The sequence below is a fragment of the Schistocerca piceifrons genome, chromosome 8 (assembly GCF_021461385.2).
Source record: "Schistocerca piceifrons isolate TAMUIC-IGC-003096 chromosome 8, iqSchPice1.1, whole genome shotgun sequence".
Classification (NCBI taxonomy): Eukaryota; Metazoa; Arthropoda; class Insecta; order Orthoptera; family Acrididae; genus Schistocerca; species Schistocerca piceifrons.
This window is the reverse complement of record NC_060145.1, coordinates 376,694,463-376,706,900: the sequence shown is the minus strand read 5'-3', so window position 1 is coordinate 376,706,900 and position 12,438 is coordinate 376,694,463.

Genomic DNA, 12,438 nt, shown 5'->3' with positions numbered 1-12,438 from the left:
TCGATCACAATTTATTTATTACGGTGACCGGTTTCGACCACTACCGTCGTCATCATCAGACCTACAAGTCGTATACAAAGCTTTAATTAGAGGGCTACATACATTAAAGAAAATACATAAAGTTATAAAGCTATAAAACGATGAATTACCAACGAGTAAGAACCTCCTTCTGCTGGAGAATCACTACTGGAGAAACCAGCGCACGTCTTACTATATATAATTGAGGCTCCGCCCACTTCTGACGGAATGATGTCATTACTAACCAATGGGTTATAGGTCGAATAACAATGTAAAAGTTTCTTAATTAAAAGTGCATTGTCAAGAAATAAAAATAAATACTCACTAAACTTAGCTTATTTAACAGCTATTGTCAATTAAGAATCGTTAAAAATATTTAAACATGTAGGATAAACGAACTTCGTTTTGACAGTACATGGGTTGCCCTCTCAAGGCCTGTTAGTGAACCATTTGGAACCTCTAGTTGCCATGGTGAAGTTGGACGCCGTTCCAAAGATGAGGCAGCAGGCTTCTTTCCATTGAAGTTGTTGTAAAGTCGATAGGCAAAGTAGTGGTTGCCATGCTGAGGATAAACGCCAGTTCAGAGATGTAGCAGCAGGCTTCTTTCTAACGAAGTTGTTGTGAGAGTGGAATGGCAAAGACTGTCACGTCAGACGATGTACTATTGAGCAGTAACATGTCTTGATTGAAGATTATTGCAGCCTACTCGTTGAAAATCGTTTCAATATATACAAGAGCCAAGAGGGTACAAGAGTCGACGGCCAAGAACTAAGTGCTCAGGTTAAAAAGGGTGTAAGACAGGGATGTAGTCTTTGGCTCTTACTGTTCAATCTGTACAGCGAAGGAGCAATGGTGGAAGTAAAAGAAAGGCTAAGGAATGGGATTAAATTTCAAGGTGAAAGGATATCAATGATACGTTTCCCTGATGACGTTTCTAGCCCGAGTGAAAGTCAAGAAGAGTTTCAGGAGTTGCCGAATGGAATTAATTGAATACGGATTGAGAGTAAATCGAAGATAGACGAAAGCAATGAGAGGTAGCAGAAATGAGAACAGCGAGAAACTTAACATCAGCATTGATGGTCACGAAGTGGACGAACTTAAGGAATTCTGCTACCTTGGTAGCAAAACAACCAATGACAGACGGAGCAAGGAGGACATCAAAAGCAGACTAGCGCTGACAGAAAGGGCACTCCTGCCCAAGAGAAGTCTACTACTATCAAACATAGGCCTTAGTTTGAGGAAGAAGTTTCTGAGAAAGTACGTGACGAGCACAGCATTGTATGGTAGTGAAACATGGACTATAACGAAACCGGAAGAGAAGAGAATCGAAGCATTTGAGATGAGGTGCTACAGACGAATGCTGAAAATGAGGCGGACTGATAGGTAAGGAATGAGGATGCTCGACGCAGAATAGGAGAGGAAAGGATTATGTGGAAAGCAGTGACAAGGCGAAGGGCAGGTTTATAGGACATGTGTTAAGACATGTGGGAATGACTTTCATGGTACTAAAGGGAAGTGTAGAGGGCAAAAACAGTAGAGGAAGACAGAAATTGGAAAACTTCTAGCAAATAATTAAGGACGTAGGTTGCAAGTGCTACTCTGAGGTTGACGCAGGAGGGGAGTTCGTGGCGGGTCGCATTAAATCAGTCAGAAGACTGATTACTCAAAGAAAATTAAATAAATGAAATAAAAATAAAAGAAAAAGTAACTTCATTCTATGACGATAGTACAAAACATTTTATTGACAGACGAAGTACAGGACGCAGATTGGACATGTAACGGTTAATAACGCACACATATTTTGCTGGCAACCTTAGCGAGTGCCCTGTCTGGAATAGAGACGTGGTCTCAGTGAGCGGACACGCCCTGCGTCCTCGACGGCCGTCGTCCTTGCTCGCACTCGGCGACGACAGGAATGGCAAGGCAACGACTCTGACCGCTGCGACCGCCGACTTGTTACATATGCACGTCTGCAAGATGCCATATTAGCTCACACACGTGCACTACACAAACCCCTTTTAACGACGCCCTTGTTACAGCATCGCGAGAGGACATCTCTACTGGCAGCAATTACGTCACGGGGAATAAGGAGAGAGCAACTTCACTCGCAGCGTTATACAAAGCCATAGTATTCGAGGCCGCGGCGTCCAAATTTTTAGCAGTTTTAAAGGCTTGTGCTGTTCCAAAACATGTCATATACCGTGTTGATACGAGTCAGTAAAATGTCACATATATTATGTATGAAACTGTCTATGATAGGTGAGCCAAAAAAAAACCGAAAGCATTTAAAAATGTACCTAAAAATGCTTTACCGGTGAAATATTTCAACCAAAAAAATGCTTGAATGAGGTCAGACATTTTAAAGAATGGTCTTTTAACGAGTTCGTGCCACAAACTGAAAACTTTCTGAAAGCCAACAACTTGCCCCGCAATGCACTGTTGATTCTAGACAATGCCACTTGTCATCCTAATGAAGATGAACTTCAAGATCAAGATATAAAGGCGATGTTTTTCCCTCCAAATGTCACAAAAAAATGGTTCAAATGGCTCTGAGCACTATGGGACTCAACTGCTGAGGTCATTAGTCCCCTAGAACTTAGAACTAGTTAAACCTAACTAACCTAAGGACATTACAAACATCCATGCCCGAGGCAGGATTCGAACCTGCGACCGTAGCGGTCTTGCGGTTCCAGACTGCAGCGCCTTTAACCGCACGGCCACTTCGGCCGGCAATGTCACATCCGTATGTCAGCCTATGGACCAAGGGACCTTAGAGACACTGAAGAGAAACTACCGCAAAAACTTGCTTTCCTCTTTAATTAATGCTATGGACAAGGGAGAAGACATGCTAGAGCAGTTGCGCCGTATTAGTTTGAAAGACGTAGCTTATGATGTGGCCCAATATTGGGAGAGTGTTGGAGCAAATCCAATTGCAATATCCTAGAAAATTTTGCTAGAGGGAAATCAAGAAAATTCTCTAGATGATGAAAATCTACAGCAGCAGACCGACCCAGAAAATACTACCAGCTTTCATTGTTACGGAAAGTTCCGGGATGTGCTGACGCCACAGAAGATGACATAAACGAATGGATAGTCCTAGATGAAGAATTTGAAGTGACAGATTAAGAAATAATCAGCATGGCAAACGAAAAAGAAGAAGACGAAGAAGCGGATGTAGTGGAGGTAAGTGCACCCAAGATTTCTCACAACGAAGGACAAGGCCTTGGAAACTACTTTAAAATATATAGAGCAACTGGAGGGAACGTCGTCTACCGAGGTATTTCTTAAGAGACTACGTGATTTAGCGGCAAAAAAACGGCAAACAGCAGGCAAACAAAAGGCAATTACTAACTTCTTCACACAGTAAATATCTATTCAGTCTGATTTGTATTGTATTAAATGTTTAACTCATTTGGCCAACCTTAGTTTAATTTTTGTGTTTTTTTGTATTATTTTCCGTGTTATGCGACCTTCCCACTTATCCGACCTTGCCGCGGCCTGTTTAGGTCGGATAATCGAGACTCTTCTGTACTTGTTAATCACTTTTATTATCTTTACAGTTCACAGCTGGCACCGCTGTTAGAATACAAATCAGGCGTGTTTCAAATACGCTCTGTAACGGTCGTGAGAGTTAGTTACCCGTAAGATTGGTCGTTGTGAGTTGATGTCAGTCAAGAATGCCTTTACGACGACGAGGACACCATTAGCAACAGCTCACTGAGTTTGAAGGTAGCCGTGAAATAGGGGGACGAGAAGCTGAATATTCCTTCGGCGATACTGCAGAGAGACTTGGCGGCAACATGATTGCCGGCACTGGTGGTCAGGGGGAGGTAAGGTCTCAGGCTGGGCTCCGGTCGGTGACATGGCATTACCGAGTAGGAAGACCGCTGTGTCCGGAGTATGTCTGTGGCACATACGACGGCGTGTGCAGCAACAGTTGGAGTAGCAGTTGGCACAAATCGGTTACTTCAGCTCCGAGTCGGACATACTGTAGCGTGCATTCCACTGACCCCAAACCATCACCGTTAGCGACTGTAGTGGTGTCAAATGAGAGCTCGTTGGAAGGCAGAGTAGAGGACTGTTGTGTTTTGTAATGAAAGCCGGTTCTGCCTCGGCACTAGTGATGGTCGGGTTTTGGTTGGAAGCACGTCAGTTGAGCGTCTGCAGCCAACCTGTCTACGCGCTAAGCAGATTGGACCTACTTCTGCAGTCACGGACTGATCTGCAATTTGTGTACTGACAGGAACACTCTCGTGGTTACCGCATCCCCCCCTCCCCCCCCCCCCCCCCCCCTGACTGCAAATTTGTGCTTCAGTCTGTGATTCGGCCTGTTGCGCTGCCATTCATGAATAGCATTCCAGGCTGTGTTTTACATCAGGATAACGCTTTCCCACATATCACCGTTGTAACTCAACATGCTCTACAGAACGTAAACATTTTTTCCCGGCTTCCTCGATACCAGATCTGTCAGCAATCGAGCACTTGTGGGACATTTCCAGCGTCATCCGCCCCCAGCATTAATAGCCCCTGTGTTGACCGACGAAATGCAGCAGGCATGGAACTCCATCCCACAAAATGACCTCTTGCACCTGTACGACATCATTCATGCACTTTGGCATGCTTGCATTCACCACTTTGGCGATTACACGGTTCGTTTATTAATGTACCAGCAGTTCATTTATGCAATGACTTTTCTCACACGTACATTGGAGTGGCAACGTTAATCAGTTAAATATGTTTTGTAGACAAATGTATTCCCAAAACGACATTACTGCACTTTTATTATTTCTTGGTTTTCAGATTTTTTCCATCAATATACTCTGATGAGCGGAAACATGATGACCATTGCCTGCCGCGAGTCTGAGGACCTACAGATGGTTCTCCAGGCACGTGACGCACTAAGGAAAGAATGTGAGCGGATGAGAGAAAATGGGCAGTCATTATAGCAAAGATATGGTCCACAAATGCGGAACTCGACCGATATAACCGATTTTCACAAAGGGCACAATGTTGTGGCGCTGCGGCTGGGAACACGTTCCTGAACCGGAAAAACTAGTTGTTTGCGTACTGCTGTCATGAGCACCTACGGAAAGTGGTTGAAGGATAGTGAAATAAGGAGTGGGTAATGTGACATTAGACTGCCACGTCTCATTATAAAACGTAGAGATCGGTGGATGCCCCACAGTGTAATCCAGGATAGGCAGCGATCTGTGGCAGATATGGCAACAGGGTACAATGCTGGTGCAGGCACAAGTGTTTCGGAGCACACTGTTCAAAGGCCATTGTTGAACATGCAGCTCCACATTTAACGAATCTTACGCGTCCCTATGTTGACCCAACGACATCGTCAGTTATGATTACAGTGGGCACAGCATCACTGAGTTTTCACAGTGGATCAATAAAGACGTGTCGCGTTTCGAATGAATTGCAATGCTTGTCACTCCAGGTGATGGTTGCGTTCTTATATGCCGTCATCCAGGCGAATGGTTGCACGAAACATGCACCGCGCCATATATGCAGGCCAGTGAGGGGGTACATGAGTTGGGCTTCCATGGGATCTGTGGTGGTAATCGAAGGCATATTGGCAGCAGTGAACTAAGTGAGCGTTATTGCCAACCACCTGCATCTTTTCATGCTTGACGTCTCCCCCTACGGCGATGACATCTTCCAGCAGGGTAACCGTCCATGCAGCAAGGTTTAGAATCGTGCTACAGTGGTTTGAGGGAAATCATAGGGAAATCCCGTTCATGTCTTGGGCAGCAAATGTGATGATCTATATACCCACTGAAATACATATCGGAAGCCAACTGCGAGTCCGTAAACCACCACCCCCAAATTTACGGGAATTACTTGACCTGTGCGTAGACATCTGGAGTCACATACTTCTGGAATCCTGTGAAGGACTTGTATAATCCATGCCAAGCAGAATCTCTACTGCACTGTATTTTAAAGGTGGAACAAAGAGTTGTTAAAAAGGTGGTCGTAATGTTTTGGCTCATCGGTGTACACTGAGGTCCCGAAAGTGGTGGAATAATGAATGGTATGTCCATATACAGATGGCGGAAGTATCATATACACAGGGTATATAAAGACTGAACCGTAAATTTACTTTCAAAATCTTTTCTTAAAGAATTTACTTGATTTACTAGCGATTCATCAAGAACATAAACAAATTTAATCACACTAGCTGAGCGTGGAAGTAGTTGCCAGGAAGTAACTGATGGAAAATGAAATTACTTTTAACAAATGTGAATTTTGTTCCTAAAAGCTTTTTCAAAACAGATTTAAAATTATAAGCAGAAAAGCACCCTCGAAATATCAAGTTACAATTTTATTTAGAGGCAGAAAGAACAATATTAACAGTATGAGCCTTCGGGCTGAGAAGCTTGCCTGCTCCCTTCCAACACGGCCGTAGTCATGACCGATCACAACAACCTCTGAAAGAGTACACTGGTGCAAAACTGCAACACACCAGATTACTTTAAACTAAAAATAAAATATTTAACATCTCACACAAGCACATAAACTATGCACCCCGTAAGAGGGATGGAAATGGTACAACACTCAAATTATTTGCCACTGAATGTACAATTTTTTTAAAGGAATATTACAGTGGAAATATGGCAACCTTATAATCTAAAATGACTATTTAAACAAAACCCAGGAAATTGAGACTTACATAAAACGTACAACATGATCTACATTACACATATACCACCTCGCAAGATGATAGACAAGTTAAAAACACATTTCAAGAATTCGGTCTTTAAGCAATAAATTCGTTAACACCGAATCCAACAAACATGACAGAGGCAGCTATTAACCTATGGCAGATTGACAGGGAGAGGGTGGGGGGTTACTAAACAACCCGAACTGCAGATTGCTCTAAACCTCCCCAATTGCACAAGGGAAAAATGGACCACCCAATTCACAAATAACCACATTCCCACGGGTAGGCAAACGGAGAAGAATGGTGGGACGACCCCAAAACAAAGCGGCTGGTGACCTCACCAAGAAAACAAGTAGAATTTAACAAGTAAATGAAACAACATATCACCAATAACTTAACTTCTAATAAATTGCGATTTCTGGCGAAGACCTGGTTCAGCACCCCCAACGCTCTCCCAAACCGTCCGCCGCCAGCCGCTTCAACGGACGCAGGAAGGCGCGCCGATCTCCCGTCTCACGGCGTCGCAGCTCGCCCCTGCCAGCCCAGTGTCGTGGTTTCGCTCCTGTTGCTCTCGGGTCAACCGCGAAGCCACTACCCCTTTCTATACGGCGCTGCCCACTGGACTCACGTGGGGACCTCACATGCGCCGACGCTCAAGGTGGACAAGTCATCTCGTGTCCCAGTGCGCAACCGACCAACTAACCAATCCAACCGCCAATGACCGTTGCCTGAATAACTCGAGCAGACTGGCGGCCTAACGCGCAGACTCAGATGCAGGAACTAAGCCCTGGCTGGGTGACCACTAGCTGAGTTCTGTTACTGGTGGAGTGGCGAGACTCTCATTTTCTGGCTTTAATGTTTGGTCCAAACGACAGACGTACTAGCACTCCGACGACAGACAGACACTAACTGCCGCACAAATGCAAACGAGAGACAGAGCAGCAACTGGTGATGCGAGACTGACCTAGTCTCACTCCAACTGACTCCCTGCCGAGTTTTTTTCTTTTCTTAATTGTGATTTCATTCCCCTGCCCCATATGGGCAGGGGAGGGCTGTCGGCGGCACAATCCGCCGCTCTTCAGCCGAGTGACATAACAGCTTAAAATAAGAATAAAATGTTACATACATAAGGCGAGAAAGGGGAACTTAAAACAGAATAATGAGAGAAAATGGAGGTAAAAAATAGACTAACACGGAGACGTTCATGGAGGACAGTTAAAAGTCACCAGAAAGTTAAAAAACACAGTTGGCGAGTCTTCAAAACTCAGAGAAGACACTGAATGAACATTCACACGTTAAAAGTCGGCCACAGTAGTAAGAACACTCCGGAACAACACACTTAAAACCCACTTGGAGCACACACAACGGAGAATAAAACTGCCAGGCGGGACCTGCTGAGGGAAAGGACAGAGAGGATGGAAAAGGAGGGGAGAACATGGGGCAGCAGGGGAGCGGCGGGATGAAGAGAGGAGGGGCATCAGTGGGTACACGAAGAGGCAGGAGACACATGGGGTGGGAGATGAAAAGGGAACACAGGGCAGGAGGGAGCGCAGAGGAGGAGGTCCCTGCCGAGCTGATAGTGCCCCTTAAATGTGCGTGAACAGGCAACCTTTCCGCTTTCCCACCAGACACCAAAGCTGCGATTACCACAGCGGTGACACGCCAGAAACGGAGGGCGACTGCTTCACACAACACGCTGTGGCGCGCTCTTCAAAATGACAATTTCTTACCATGGCTCAAAGACAGTGGACTGGGAGCTGACATTTGCACTCAGGTGATTTACGATTTATGTGAAAAGGTTTCCCATTTGTTTGTGGCCACACTACGGGAATTAACAGACTCTGAACGCCGAGTGGTAATTGGAGCTAGACGCATGGGACATTCCATTTTGAAAATCTATAGGGAATTCAGTATTGTGAGGTCCACAGTATCAAGAGTGGGCCGGGAATACCAGATTTTAGGCATTATCTCTCACTTTGTACAACGCAGTGGACAATGGCCTTCGCTTAACGACGGAGAGCACGTCTGCGTAGAGTTGTCAGCGCTAACAGACAACAAGCACAGCACGATATAACAGCAGAAATCAACGTGGGACGTACGGCAAACAGGGAGAATCTTAAAATCAGTATTGATGGTCACGAAGTGGACGAACTTAAGGAATTACCTTGGTAGCAAAATAAACAATGACAGATGGAGCAAGGAGGACATCAAAAGCAGGATAGCTCTGACAAAAAGGGCATTCCTGCCCAAGAGAAGCTACCAGTATGAAACATAGGCCTTAATTTGAGGAAGAAATTTCTGAGAATTTAAGTTTGGAGCACAGCATTGTATGGTAGTGAAACATGGGCTGTGGGGAAACCGGAACAGAAGAGAATCGAAGCATTTTAGATAAGGTGTTACAGACGAATGCTGAAAATTAGGAGGACTGATAAGGTAAGGAATGAGGAGGTTCGACGCAAAATGGGAGAGGAAAGGAATATGTGGAAAGCACTGACAACGAGAATGCAGGTTGATAGGATATCCGTTAAGATATGTGGGAATGACTTTCATAGTAGTTCAGAAGTAAAATAAACAAAAGAAACCTGAACAAGTTACAACGAAAGAAACAACAGAGGAAAATGAACAAACGAAAGGAAAGTAGGTCGTATAACCCAAGATCCGTTTTGGAGAAAAGCACCACATACAACGCTTTGGTAAAGCATCCGTGTCGTAGTGACATAGTTTTGCATTAGAAGGTATCGCCTTTGTCTTATTATGATTAAATGTCATTTTGTAGGCTTTCGCAGTTTGAATATTCTTCCAGTGTTGGAGAATTTGTTTAGTCCTGTGAGCACACCGAAATTCCGCAACACGATGTAGCATGGACTCCACTAATGTCTGAAGAAGTGCTGGAGGGAACTGACACCATGAATCCTGCAGAGCTGTCCCTAAATCCATAAGACTACGAGCGGGTGGAGACCTCTTCTGAACAGCACGTTGCAAGGCAGCCCAGATATGATCAATAATGTTAATGTATGGGGAGTTTGGTAGGCAGCAGAAGTGTTTAAACATAAAAGAGTGTTCCTGGAGCCACTCTGCAGCAATCATGGAAGTGTGGGGTGTCGCATTATCCTGCCGGAATTGCCCAAGACCGTCGAAATATACAGTGGACATGAATGGATGTAGGTGATCAGACGGGTTGCTTACGCATGTGTCACCTATCAGAGTCGTACCTAGACGTGCCAGGGGTCCTATATCACTGCAACTGCACACGCCCCACACCATTATAGAGCCTCCGCCAGCGTCAACAGCCCCCTGCTGACATCCAGGGCCATGGATTCATGAGGTTGTCTCCATACCCGTTCACGTCCATCCGCTCGGTACAATTTGAAACGAAACTCGTCCGACCAGGCAACAAGTCTCCAGTCATCAACCGTGTAGTGACGGTGTTGACTGGCCCAGGTGAGGCGTCAAGTTTTGTGTCGTGCAGTCATCAAGGTACTTGAGTTGACCTTCGGTTCCGAAATCCTATATCGATGACGTTTCGTTGAATGGTTCACACGATGATACTTGCTGATGGCACATCACTGAAATATGCCGCAATTTGTGGTAGAGTTGCACTTCTGTCACGTTGAACGATTCTCTTCTGTCGTCGTTGGTCCCATTCTTGAAGGATCTCTTTACGGGCGATGCGATGTCGGTGATTTTATGTTTTATCGAATTCCTGATATTCATCATACACTTGTGAACTGATCGTACGGGAAAATCCCCACTTCATCGCTACCTCCGAAAAGCTGTGTACAATCGCTCGTGCGCTGATTGTAACACGACACTTTTTGTCTTATATAGGTGTTGCCGGCCGAAGCGCCGTATTGTGTCTGTTTACATAACTGTATTTGAAAACCCATGCCTATACCAGTTTCTTTAGAGCTCCAGTGTAGAAGTACAGACTGTCAATGTGTGTCCTCATTGACTTTCATTTTGTTATGGGTAATTATTTTAGTTTTTATTATTATTAAGCAAACAATTTTGCTTAGACCTCACTCAAACAAATGATACACCACGATCAAAATATGGATGTACGTGATACACGTCTACCATCTGTTTTCTCTGTCCTGTATTCCTTTGTTTCTGGGCCATTGACCGGACATAACAATGGACTGCGCGTGACTTCATTACACTGAAACCAACAGCTAAGTACTGTGACTCGTGAGTCAGGACAGGGTGCCGAGTTTCTGTTATTACGCAGTGTGTGGGGTGGAGTTGAGAGTTACAGTTTTTCTCATTTTTAACGGAAGTTAAGTATTGATGTTAACAAGAAAACAATTTGCCTTATTGCTGCTACACATGTAATTCCTAATATTAATGCCATGAGCATCGGTTTTACCTCTAGCCAGCTGAAACATACTGTGAGTTCTGTTTACAAGCAACAAAATTACAGTTCTTCAGTGAAGACTTGTTGCACAGTGAGCTTTTCAGTACACCGTTTCCACAGGAGTGGAACACAAAATATCAGTTTGGCAGGCAACATTCCTCAAAAAAAGGTGTGAAATGTTTACTTATACTTTTATAAGGTATGAAATCCATTTATAACCAGAATGTCTGGTGTTTACGCAAAATAACCGTTTATATTTTACGGCTTTCATCACTTGATGGTGCCGTTATGTAAGGCAAGTATAAGATCGCCAGTTTACTTTAAAAGAATCTGCTGAAGGAACTTAAGTGGTTCACTCAACAAGAACAGATTTTATAGGTGTAATTACAGTCCACATTTGTCTTTAGTTATGTATGACGCTGTCAGAAGTAGAAGCCGTGAACTACAAGAACCCACAGTGAAAAAAAAAGGAAAAAGAAAGAAATGAATTCACTACAGAACAGTGATTACATTGCTTGTTAAAAAGAGCTGTCAATACGTTTCAATTTGGCGACATGTAAAAGCGATAACCATTGCTTTACTATCAGGAATTTCGGATAAACTAGGTTAACTGGACTGTGAAACAGTAGTACTACAGTTCACTGAATTGTCAATGCTTGATTTTAGCTATAAATGAGAAGAACTATAACTGTCAGCTCCACTTCCCACAGCGCGTAATGACAGGAACTCGGCTTTCTGCTCCGAGTCATGTGTCTTAGATGTTGGTTTCAACCCTTAACACGGCAGAGATAGGGATATGCGTGGGCTATGTTAACTAGGATCTACGGTCTTTGCTGTTAAATCTGTGCAATAGATCATCTCTGATAACTTTTGGCATAATTGGTCAAAGTCGACGGGTTGTATCCCATTCTTCAGTAATCCCAAATCCTACATATAACACCAAAGCGATTTAAAATGAACGTTTTGGAAGAAATTGAAATCTATATCCACTCGTGGACAGACCCCGATAAAATATTAAACTGAAAATTTTCTAGATAGTTTTATTGAAATCATGCAGCTCGAAATGGGTTAGCCGTAATAAGATAAAAACACAGATGTATACAAACTACAAAAATATGTCAAAGAGTATAACACCACGCCCTAAATAATTGCGATACGTAGACAAATGAACAAACAAATTGTAAGCATACAGCATCGCTAGATTAGCTGCCAACTGTAGTTTTCAAAACCAGAAAGTATATACAAGCGATAAAAGACTTAGCTTACATTTGCGAACAACAGCAATTAATAGAGATAATTAAGTAATATACTTAAAAATTTGGCTGCAGTTGGAAGCAGCCTATGGAGCAACAAACTTATAAGACAGCGACAGTACCACGATGAAATGTGGAAGTGT